Below are 11941 nucleotides of genomic sequence, written 5' to 3' on the forward strand. Positions count from 1 at the left end.
TTGTACCAAGGACCGCAGCCGCCTGACACCTGACTGGCAGTGAAGCCACCAGCTCCAACCCAAACCCATTGGAGAGACTTACCGATCCAGCAGCCTTAGGCTGCAAAGTTGTTAAGTTGTAAAATGTTGATTTTGGTTCACAGTTATTGCCTTATTTTTTCGTTTATTAACGTAGACTCACTCATACGAGGTCACAAACACTGACCTGGGTCTCCTAGGAATAGAGAGACCAGGCTCACTATATCATGACCAGGCACCCTCAAAACAGTACCACATAAGGCCCTAGTCCGGTTCCATAAAGCCAAGTATAACTCACTACTGCACCGCAAACACCCCCCCCCCCGCTACCCCCTTGGTTAGGGGTAACACCTCCACCGCACGGCTAAGCCATGCACGAAGGTAGCCAGAGGTAGTCACCCCCACCACAATGGAGGGCAGCACACACAATATCGGCACCCAAGTGCAGGAAACCACACGATTTAACCCTAGACCCGTGCATGTTTCCAAACCTGCTCACACATGAGCGAACACGACCGACTTGTAAACCCCTACATTGCCTTAGGAACATGCACCTCATGCACCACCCTCCCGGGGCTTGAACAGACAACACCAATATACCATGTACCATACTCGCTAATAGCCCACTAGGGATCCACCCATGATAAACATAAACAAAAATGTGCATAATCACGAACACTATATATGTGTAACACGTACACTATCACACTGTTTATATTGCTAAAAATGTCAATTATACATCTCTGTAATGCAATGCACAACAAAAATAAAGAATTAAAAAAAAAAAAGTGAGAGACATATCCTCAAAGAGGTAAGATGGTTGATCTCTGGTAGCTGCCAGTACTGCGGTTCTGTCCTTGTAGGTCGTGAACTGCTGGGGCCCTAGTGGGCTTTGGAACGTGATATATTCCATCTATTGTCACCAGCTTTGGCTGCTCTTGGAGTCAGTAGAGCTGTAAGGAGTCGCCTAGTAACATGGGGTAGTTCGGCATCATGTATGTCGTCGCTGATGCCCCTGATCTTAAGGTGCTTTAGGCGGCGTTTATCTTCAAGCGCAGCAAACCTTAGGTCATTCTGCCCCGCTAGCTTTTTCAGCTCCTGAACCTCCTGTTGCAGCGTTTGAATTTGGTTGATTTGGGAGTTCATGGATTTTTCCACGTTCCCAATGCGTCCTGTTAAGCCCTGCAACGTGTCCTTGATCGAGGCGACATCCGCCGAAATCTTTTTATGGTGTTCCGCCATTAGATCCCTGATGGCCTCCATGCTCACTGGCGTGGGGGTCTTGGCTGGTGGTGGGGGTTGCGTTTGAGCCGGTGATGGCTGAGGCCGGCCCGGGGAGAGTCCCCCTTCACCTTCATCTGACGTCTCCACATAGAAGTCGGAGCACCCGCCGTGCAGAGACGCCATATTGGAGCCTGAGGCGCCGCTGGCCTGCCACCATAGCTCGCCAATATCCATGCCCTTCGTGGGCCTTTCAGGTTTGAGCTTTTTGGTTTTTTGTCCCATTGGGCTCGCTTATATGCTGGGGTCACCCTGGGGCGGATTCGGACCGTTTGAGGGTGTTGTAAGAGAGTTTTTCCCGTGTCACGGCCTGGAGGTCAGCGAGCCGGAATTTGAATGATTGATTGCTTCTGTGGACAGGTGTCTTTTATACAAGTAATGAGCTAAGATTAGGAGCACTCCCTTGAGAATGCTCCTAATCTCAGTTCGTTATCTGTATAAAAGACACCTGGGAGCCAGAAATCTCGATTGGGGATCAAATACTTATTTCACTCATTGACATGCAAATCAATTTATAACTTTTTTGAAATGCATTTTTCAGGATTTTTTTTTTGTTATTCTGTGTCTCACTGATAAAATACACCTACCATTAAAATTATAGACTGATCATTTCTTATTTTAATTCTTTATTTTTTGTCGTGCATAAGCTTATAACAGATGGTCGTGAGGTACCCCAAAGGCATTCCTCCAACGCATTATACACATTTCAGTATAAGGGTACATGGGAAATCTAGCACAATTTTTGTTTAGAGGTATTTCAAGCAATAAACAATAGAGGGTTTAAACAGCTGAATGTGTCTCTTAACTTCAGGTAACATCGCTGGCATTTCTATTCAGCTAATTTTGAGCAACTTCAAGTAACAGTCAGTTTGTGTGATACTGGCTTAGTCTAGCTTTTTTACGAATGTGGGTTACGAGTTTGAGATAAGGGTTACAGTAGAGTTAACATTGCAGGTACGTTCACCTAATTAACATGAGACATACATTGCGCTGGCTGACTATATGAGAGGTAATCTAGGTAATCTAGTGCTGCACCTATGTGACATATGAAACGCTTGGGAGACATGACAGTAGTCTGACTACCCACAGGGCACTTGTCGTGTTGTATTATGAGACTGCGGAGATAGGACAGAGACAATAGTGGAAACACAAAACAATACAGTGCTGCAGGGCTGATCATTTCTTTGTCAGTGGACAAACGTTCAAAATAAGCAGAGAATCAAATACTTTTTCCGAACTGTATCTGTTGTTAACATTATCCAAGGGATTGTTGCCAGAGGATATCCTCAATAGATGTTTTGATGGGTAAACCACCATAAAAGTTCTTTCTTGACTTTGTCTGATAGGAGAATTGGCTGATTTAGGTCCTTGTTCGAACTCTCTTTGAGGAATTCTCATGTGCCACTGTGCCCATCTCGTAAGCCCTATTGTTGATGATAGGCTCCCTAAGAGGCTTATGACTTCCCACCTCGAGAATCTTTTGAGGAGGAGAAACCCCCTTTCCATGTTTTGGGTCTGGAGAATTCTTTTCCTGATCCGTAACGTCTATAATCTTTATCACGAAAGGAACGTCTGTCTTGTGAAAAGTACCTCCTTTGTCTATCCTAATAAAAAGAAAAGCTTAACGTCCTCCCATTGCCCTTATAATGCATTCGTTTCAATGCATTTCCTTGAAATGAAATGGCACATAAGCTGTTCTTGGAAGTTAAGTCTGCCAACCAATTTCTATGCCACAATGCACATCTTGAGGCTACTTACAGGACCATGCTTTTAGATAGGGCTCTGACAAATCAATGGAAGCATCAGGGAAGAATTTAATGGCCATTTTCAAATTCCTTTAAGAATCTAGAATTCTAGATCTGCTGACCCCATGGGAAATATCCTCTTCGAGGTCTTCCGACCATTGCTTCAAGGCCCTAGAGACAGATGTCAAGGCTACAGCTGGACGAAGCCAAGAACCAGCTATAATATAGACTTTACACAAATTACTAGCTTAGTGGGTCTGGCACATCCAGCTTCACCTATACGGTCACTGCAGCATATGTTCCCCAGTCGCTAAGGGGAGACTCCTCAGGGGGTTGCCCTTGGTGAGGTGCAGTATCCTGGGGCTTCCATGGGAAGAGAGGCTGAACTCCCCTGCGGGTTACAGGAGACCCAAGTAAGCCACAAAAGAAAAAAATGAGGTTCAAAACGTAGGGGAAGGCGTCTCTCTTTTATTATTTTGATTAGGAGGTGATCCTGTCCAATTTGTAAATAGGAGGAGGTATACCCTTCTGTAGTGGATATATCCGGGAAATAGTTTTACATACTTTACAGGGCTTCTCCACCCTTTTTCATGTTTATTAGAATAATGTCCTATTAGCATTTTTCTATATGTCCACTCCTAAAAAAGCATTTTTTTTTATTTGAATTCATTTTTCTCACTAAATAAACCTGTGAAGGTCTAATTCAGACACACTCACAGTCAGATGCATAAATTCACACACATTCTGTGACATATGTATTTAATGCATTGATTGGTGATTGACTCTAACCCTTTGGAGAGGTGTTGGATTTTTCTGTGTAATATGCCCCATTAGGCAGTATAGAGAGGGTCCCCTCTCCGTTTGCAATAAAACCTGTAAAAAACAGTTTTTTTACTCACCTTGAATCCGGCGCCGTACGAAGCTCCAGTGCCCCCTCCAATGTCCAATGTCCAATTACAGATCTGACCTATTGCCTGCTCAGAGCAAGTGCACATGGTCCGAGCCAGCATGGGAGGGAGTGGGGAAGAGGAGGAAGGATTTTTTTTAAAAAATAAAGACAACAGTCTGCAACAGAGGAAAGCGGGAGGGAGAATTTACATTCGCAGCCCACCAGTAGTGATGTACTGAACTGTCCGCCGGCGAACAGTTCCCGGCGAACTTAGCGTGTTCGCGTTCGCCGCGGCGGGCGGACACATGCGCAGTTCGATCCGCCCCCTATTCGTCATCATTGGGCAAACTTTGACCCTGTGCCTCTCGGTCAGCAGACACATTCCAGCCAATCAGCAGCACTCCCTCCCTTCCACACCCTCCAACCTCCCTCCCAGCATCCATTTTCGATTTATTCTGAAGCTGCATGCTTAGTGAGAGGAGGGAAAGTTTAGCTGCTGATGATTAGATAGGGAAATTGATAGCTAGGCTAGGGTATTCAGTGTCCACTACAATCCTGAAGGACTCATCTGATCTCTGCTGTAAGGACAGCACCCCAAAAAGCCCTTTTTAGGGCTAGAACATCAGGCTGCTTTTTTTTTTTTTTCCTGTGTAATGTAATTGCAGGTGCCTGCCTGCCAGCTTCTGTGTGAGGTTCACATTGGATACTGTGCCCACTTGCCCAGTGCCACCACTCATATCTGTTTTTACAATAGCTTAAGCTTTAGATTAAAAAATATATATTTTTTTTCACTGTAATAGAAGAGCAGTTGCCTGCCTGCCAGCTTCTGTGTCAGGCTGGATGCCTTGCCCATTTGCACAGTCAGTGCCACCACTCATATCTGTTTTTACAATAGCTTAAGCTTTAGATTTAAAATAAATAATTTGTTTTCACTGTAATAGAAGAGCAGTTAGTTGTCTGCAAGCGTCTGGGTGTCAGGCCTCCTTCAGCGTGTGCTCTGCAGACCTGTGCCAGCGTACTTTGACAGTTGCCAATCATATTTGGTGTCTCTTTAGCGTGCTTTTACAAAGAAAAAAGGTTTCCAGTGTAAGCTAATAGCAGCCAGTCAGTGTCCTTCAAGCGGCTCTGTCAGGCCTACAGTGTGTGCTCTCCAGAACTGTTCAAGTGCACATTGCCAATCATATCTGGTGTCTCCATAGCGTGCTTTTAAAACCAAAATGTTGTTTCCACTGTAATAGAAGAGCAGTTGCCTGCCTGCCAGCTTCTGTGTGAGGTTCACATTGGATACTGTGCCCTCTTGCCCAGTGCCACCACTCGTATCTGTTTTTACAATAGCTTAAGCTTTAGATTTAAAATAAATATTTTTTTTTCACTGTAATAGAAGAGCAGTTGCCTGCCTGCCAGCTTCTGTGTGAGGTTCACATTGGATACTGTGCCCACTTGCCCAGTGCCACCACTCATATCTGTTTTTACAATAGGTTAAGCTTTAGATTTAAAAGAAATATTTTTTTTTTCACTGTAATAGAAGAGCAGTTGCCTGCCTGCCAGCTTCTGTGTGAGGTTCACATTGGATACTGTGCCCACTTGCCCAGTGCCACCACTCATATCTGTTTTTACAATAGCTTAAGCTTTAGATTAAAAAAATTATTTTTTTTCACTGTAATAGAAGAGCAGTTGCCTGCCTGCCAGCTTCTGTGTGAGGTTCACATTGGATACTGTGCCCACTTGCCCAGTGCCACCACTCATATCTGTTTTTACAATAGCTTAAGCTTTAGATTAAAAAAAACATTTTTTTTCACTGTAATAGAAGAGCAGTTGCCTGCCTGCCAGTTTCTGTGTGAGGTTCACATTGGATACTGTGCCCACTTGCCCAGTGCCACCACTCATATCTGTTTTTACAATAGCTTAAGCTTTAGATTAAAAAAAAAATATTTTTTTTCACTGTAATAGAAGAGCAGTTGCCTGCCTGCCAGCTTCTGTGTCAGGCTGGATGCCTTGCCCATTTGCACAATCAGTGCCACCACTCATATCTGTTTTTACAATAGCTTAAGCTTTAGATTTAAAATAAATAATTTGTTTTCACTGTAATAGAAGAGCAGTTAGTTGTCTGCAAGCGTCTGGGTGTCAGGCCTCCTTCAGCGTGTGCTCTGCAGACCTGTGCCAGCGTACTTTGACAGTTGCCAATCATATCTGGTGTCTCTATAGCGTGCTTTTACAAAGAAAAAAGGTTTCTAGTGTAAGCTAATAGCAGCCAGTCAGTGTCCTTCAAGCAGCTCTGTCAGGCCTACAGTGTGTGCTCTGCAGAACTGTTACAGTGCAGATTGCCAATCATATCTGGTGTCTCTATAGCGTGCATTTAAAACCAAAACATTTTTTTCACTGTTATAGATTGAATAGCAGTTTAGTGTCCTTCAAGAGGCTCTGTCAGGCCTACAGTGTGTGCTCTGCAGAACTGTTCCAGTGCAGATTGCCAATCATATCTGGTGTCTCTATAGCGTGCTTTTACAAAGAAAAAAGGTTTCGGAAAGGATGCAGCATTTGCAAAATAAATTAAAAAGTATGCTTTACACAGCGTATAAGGGTGATGTCACAGCACAACTGGAATCTAACAGGGGGAGAGGTGGAAGTCATCCTCCTCCTCCCACGACCACGCCGGCAAGGACAGGACACTTTAAAGACGTGTTGTTGATGGAGGACATGCGGACCTTTTTAAGTCCTACGCATCGCCACAGCCCTTCGGGATCCACCCTCAGAGAGCGACTCGACCGACAGGTAGCAGACTACCTCGCCTTAACTGCAGATATCGACACTCTGAGGAGCGATGAACCCCTTGACTACTGGGTGTGCAGGCTTGACCTGTGGCCTGAGCTATCCCAATTTGCGATAGAACTTCTGGCCTGCCCCGCTTCAAGTGTCCTGTCAGAAAGGACCTTCAGTGCAGCAGGAGGTATTGTCACTGAGAAGAGAAGTCGCCTAGGTCAAAAAAGTCTAGATTACCTCACCTTTATTAAGATGAATGAGGGATGGATCCCGAAGGGACTGACACTGGGCGATACATTCGATTAAAAAAGGCCTTATGAGATGAGCTGCCTTGGGCTAAAAATGGTCCACACGCTGCTGTATTTTTTTTTTTTTTTAATTCTTTATTTTTGCGGTGCTTTGCATGACAGTAAAACAGTACATTGCAAGTCAGAATTTCCAGTATATAGCATCAACATATTTATCTTGCATCTTGTGAGACTGCACCAATTATATAATTTTATAAAATACAAGCAATAACTTGGATCCGGGTCATTAACCGCTTAACCTGTGTTATTTGTGTGTTTGAGTCGTATATTCGGTGCTGGTATCCGCGTTCCGTGTGTGAAGTAGTTATGGAGTATGTGGTGCCTCCATGGTTATGACACTTGGGTGTGCCTGTATGTGTCGGTATGGTGACCCATGGGCATATTGATGGGTGTGTACTAGTGAGTGACTTCTGAAGCGTGTGGGCTGTCCAGTGCTGCCTCCTGCCGTGAGTGTGGTCTCTGCCTCACGTGGTCGAAACTCCTAACCTAGGGAGTCGCGGGGGGGCGGGGGGGGGTGGTCGTGGTAAGAGTGTAGCAGTCACTCCATTAAGCGTTTGTGGTATGTCCCCGTCTTAGGTGTACCAGTCGTGCGAGAGCGGGTCCCGTTGAGCCTGTGGTGTCAGTCAAGTACGGTCCATGTCAGGGTTAGGCCTGTCGATTGTTGTACGTGTGTCAGTCTTCTAGTAGGGATCGCAACAACATAAACAATAAACCGTTTAAACGTCCTTTTGTAACTCAGGTATGGTGTGAAGTTAGATAGGTTTCTCCTGACCTATGCTTTTGTATGCAATTCTTGACTCGTTTTAGACTTCACAAACCCTCGAGCTTAAAGCTCTACACCCACTAAGAGTGCAGGACAAACCCTAATCTTTGCAGAATAATGTACGTTGCCATATGGACACTTTGACGGTAGGTAATGGGTCGTATACAACCTGTACCTTTACTATGCTGCCCTCTTAAAGGCCGGCTACTGTTCAGTATTCTAGATTAGTCATCTATATAAGGTCAGCATTTAATGGGCTTTAGCAATATATACATTTTGTCAGACCATTTAATCTTGTTTTTGTAGCTTGAAAGTAGTGAGGTGTGTTTATTAAATTTTAGTGCCCCTATTCAGCCTTAGGAGGGTAATGTCCCCTAGTCATGGGACACTGAGCTTGGCTTTAACCTCTATCAGATGTTTGGAGACCTTACAAACTGACAGCCACCGGCTCAAAAACAGGGTTCAGGAGAAAGAACAAGGTAATAAACAATTGTGATTTTCGCATTGAGTGTACGAACTGTAGGAATTACGGTAACGTTTCCAAAACGGCACTTGGTTACCAAAATTGGGCTCACAAAAAAAAAAAAAAATATATATATATTGTTGCCCCCAAGAACAATGGGGTACTATAAGAAATGTTAAACGTTCAATGAAAATAACTTTGCAGTCTTTAGACCTGAGGTAAAGGTGAGCGCTGGGAAGGTGTCCCTACTGTGCCTCATTGTCAGCCAGTCCCTTGAGGCTGTCTTGGGTACGAGGACCGAGGGCTTCTGTTCCGCGGTACAAACGTTGCGGTGCGCTCTGGGTCCCAATTGGCAGTAGAGGGTCTTGAGGGTGAGTTGGCAGTCGGTGGGTCCAGTCCCAAGGCCTGTATTATTGTGGGTGCCTCTTCCATGGAAGCAAGTGTGAGTTGGGATCCGTTCTGTGGTATCACCAGGGATCCGTGTGCCCCCCATCGATAGGTGATGTCTGCTGCCCTCAGTCTGTTGGTGACCCCCGGCTCCAACCAATTGACTGAAATCCTCCAAGATGGCACCAATATACCAGTGGTCTAAGCATCTTCCCACCTTGGCCTAAAAAGGGGAGGTGATTCCACAATTAAAAATCGCTGCCATATACACGTCCACTGATAGGAGACGCGGAAGGTATTAAACTGATATGAACAATACTAAACTCACCACTCCTATCTGGTGGCACATTAGCTTGCCCGCGCAGTGCCCCAAATTTCAAGTAAGAGGACCGACCAAGCATCTTCTTCCATTTCCCTGTTACAGAAATCACTGCCATATCCATAGAAATTGTACATAATATCCAGGATAGTTTTACAGGGCCAAATCATGTCGCCTGTTGAAAGAGGTGACCTTGCTCGGGTCCCAGGTGTGCGGTTCCTAAAATGGCTGCCATATACATGTCCACTGATAGGAGACGCGGAAGGTATTAAACTGATATGAACATTTACTTAACTCACCTCTCCGAGTGCTGTTATTTATTTAATTTTTTTGTGGTGAGGCTTTACAGGACAGAGTGCTTCTCCACGGGACATTTTAACTCACGGGCAGCTGGCTCATCAAGGAACAAGAGCAGCTTGAACGAGGTGACCTTGCTCGGGTCCCAGGTGTGCGGTTCCTAAAATGGCTGCCATATACACGTCCACTGATAGGAGACGCGGAAGGTATTAAACTGATATGAACAATACTCCACTCCTATCAGTAGGTCCGTCCCATTGTGATTTATGCCCCCCACCCACCGCACAGGGATGGGGGCCGGGGGGGAGGAAAGTAGGTCCCCCCATTGTGATTTATGGCCCCCACCCACCGCGCAGGGGTTGGGGAGGACAGTAGCTCCCCCCACTGTGTATCATGGGCTTTGAGGACAGGTGTCAATCCATACCTGCCAAGTGACCCTATGTAGGGGGAACAGTCTCTATTCTGCTCTGTGTCAGTGTGTATCATGGTCTCTGTGGACGGGGAACAGTCTCTATTCTGCTCTGTGTCAATGTGTATCATGGTCTCTGTGGACAGGGAACAGTCTCTATTCTGCTCTGTGTCAGTGTGTATCAGGGGCTTTGAGGACAGGTGTCAATCCATACCTACCAAGTGACCATATGTAGGGGGAACAGTCTCTATTCTGCTCTGTGTCAGTGTGTATCATGGTCTCTGTGGACGGGGAACAGTCTCTATTCTGCTCTGTGTCAGTGTGTATCAGGGGCTTTGAGGACAGGTGTCAATCCATATCTGCCAAGTGACCCTATGTAGGGGGAACAGTCTCTATTCTGCTCTGTGTCAGTGTGTATCAGGGGTTTTGAGGACAGGTGTCAATCCATATCTGCCAAGTGACCCTATGTAGGAGGAACAGTCCCTATTCTGCTCTGTGTCAGTGTGTATCAGGGGTTTTGAGGACAGGTGTCAATCCATATCTGCCAAGTGACCCTATGTAGGGGGAACAGTCCCTATTCTGCTCTGTGTCAGTGTGTATCAGGGATCATTAGGATAGGTGTCAATCCATATCTGCCAAGTGACCCTATGTAGGGGGAACAGTCCCTATTCTGCTCTGTGTCAGTGTGTATCAGGGGCTTTGAGGACAGGTGTCAATCCATATCTGCCAAGTGACCCTATGTAGGGGGAACAGTCCATATTCTGCTCTGTGTCAGTGTGTATCAGGGATCATTAGGATAGGTGTCAATCCATATCTGCCAAGTGACCCTATGTAGGGGGAACAGTCCCTATTCTGCTCTGTGTCAGTGTGTATCAGGGGCTTTGAGGACAGGTGTCAATCCATATCTGCCAAGTGACCCTATGTAGGGGGAACAGTCTCTATTCTGCTCTGTGTCAGTGTGTATCATGGTCTGTGTGGACGGGGAACAGTCTCTGTTCTGCTCTGTGTCAGTGTGTATCAGGGGCTTTGAGGACAGGTGTCAATCCATATCTGCCAAGTGACCCTATGTAGGGGGAACAGTCTCTATTCTGCTCTGTGTCAGTGTGTATCAGGGATCATTAGGATAGGTGTCAATCCATATCTGCCAAGTGACCCTATGTAGGGGGAACAGTCCCTATTCTGCTCTGTGTCAGTGTGTATCAGGGGTTTTGAGGACAGGTGTCAATCCATATCTGCCAAGTGACCCTATGTAGGAGGAACAGTCCCTATTCTGCTCTGTGTCAGTGTGTATCAGGGGTTTTGAGGACAGGTGTCAATCCATATCTGCCAAGTGACCCTATGTAGGGGGAACAGTCCCTATTCTGCTCTGTGTCAGTGTGTATCAGGGATCATTAGGATAGGTGTCAATCCATATCTGCCAAGTGACCCTATGTAGGGGGAACAGTCCCTATTCTGCTCTGTGTGTGTCAGTGTGTATCAGGGGCTTTGAGGACAGGTGTCAATCCATATCTGCCAAGTGACCCTATGTAGGGGGAACAGTCCATATTCTGCTCTGTGTCAGTGTGTATCAGGGATCATTAGGATAGGTGTCAATCCATATCTGCCAAGTGACCCTATGTAGGGGGAACAGTCCCTATTCTGCTCTGTGTCAGTGTGTATCAGGGGCTTTGAGGACAGGTGTCAATCCATATCTGCCAAGTGACCCTATGTAGGGGGAACAGTCTCTATTCTGCTCTGTGTCAGTGTGTATCATGGTCTGTGTGGACGGGGAACAGTCTCTATTCTGCTCTGTGTCAGTGTGTATCAGGGGCTTTGAGGACAGGTGTCAATCCATATCTGCCAAGTGACCCTATGTAGGGGGAACAGTCTCTATTCTGCTCTGTGTCAGTGTGTATCAGGGATCATTAGGATAGGTGTCAATCCATATCTGCCAAGTGACCCTATGTAGGGGGAACAGTCCCTATTCTGCTCTGTGTCAGTGTGTATCAGGGATTTGACTATCTTTATTCAGATTCAAAAATTACAATTCCAGGAAAAATTTAACAAACATTTACAAGAACATGTTATGCACATCATAGAAACAACGTGAACCTCTTTAAAGCCACAAACTTAAGACAAAAAATACGTACACACAATGTGTAAGGGTTTGAAAGAATATTCTGAATCCTTACATGTTTACTTTATCGTTTGTTTGATTTTTGTGAACCATATATAAACTACAAGCAGCGTGAAAACTATAAAAACTCAAGTGGCCATGCTGATCAAATTAAAAAGTATGCTTTACACAGCGTATAAGGGTGAT

Source organism: Pelobates fuscus, chromosome 2 (genome assembly GCF_036172605.1).
Source record: "Pelobates fuscus isolate aPelFus1 chromosome 2, aPelFus1.pri, whole genome shotgun sequence".
In the NCBI taxonomy this organism is placed as follows: Eukaryota; Metazoa; Chordata; class Amphibia; order Anura; family Pelobatidae; genus Pelobates; species Pelobates fuscus.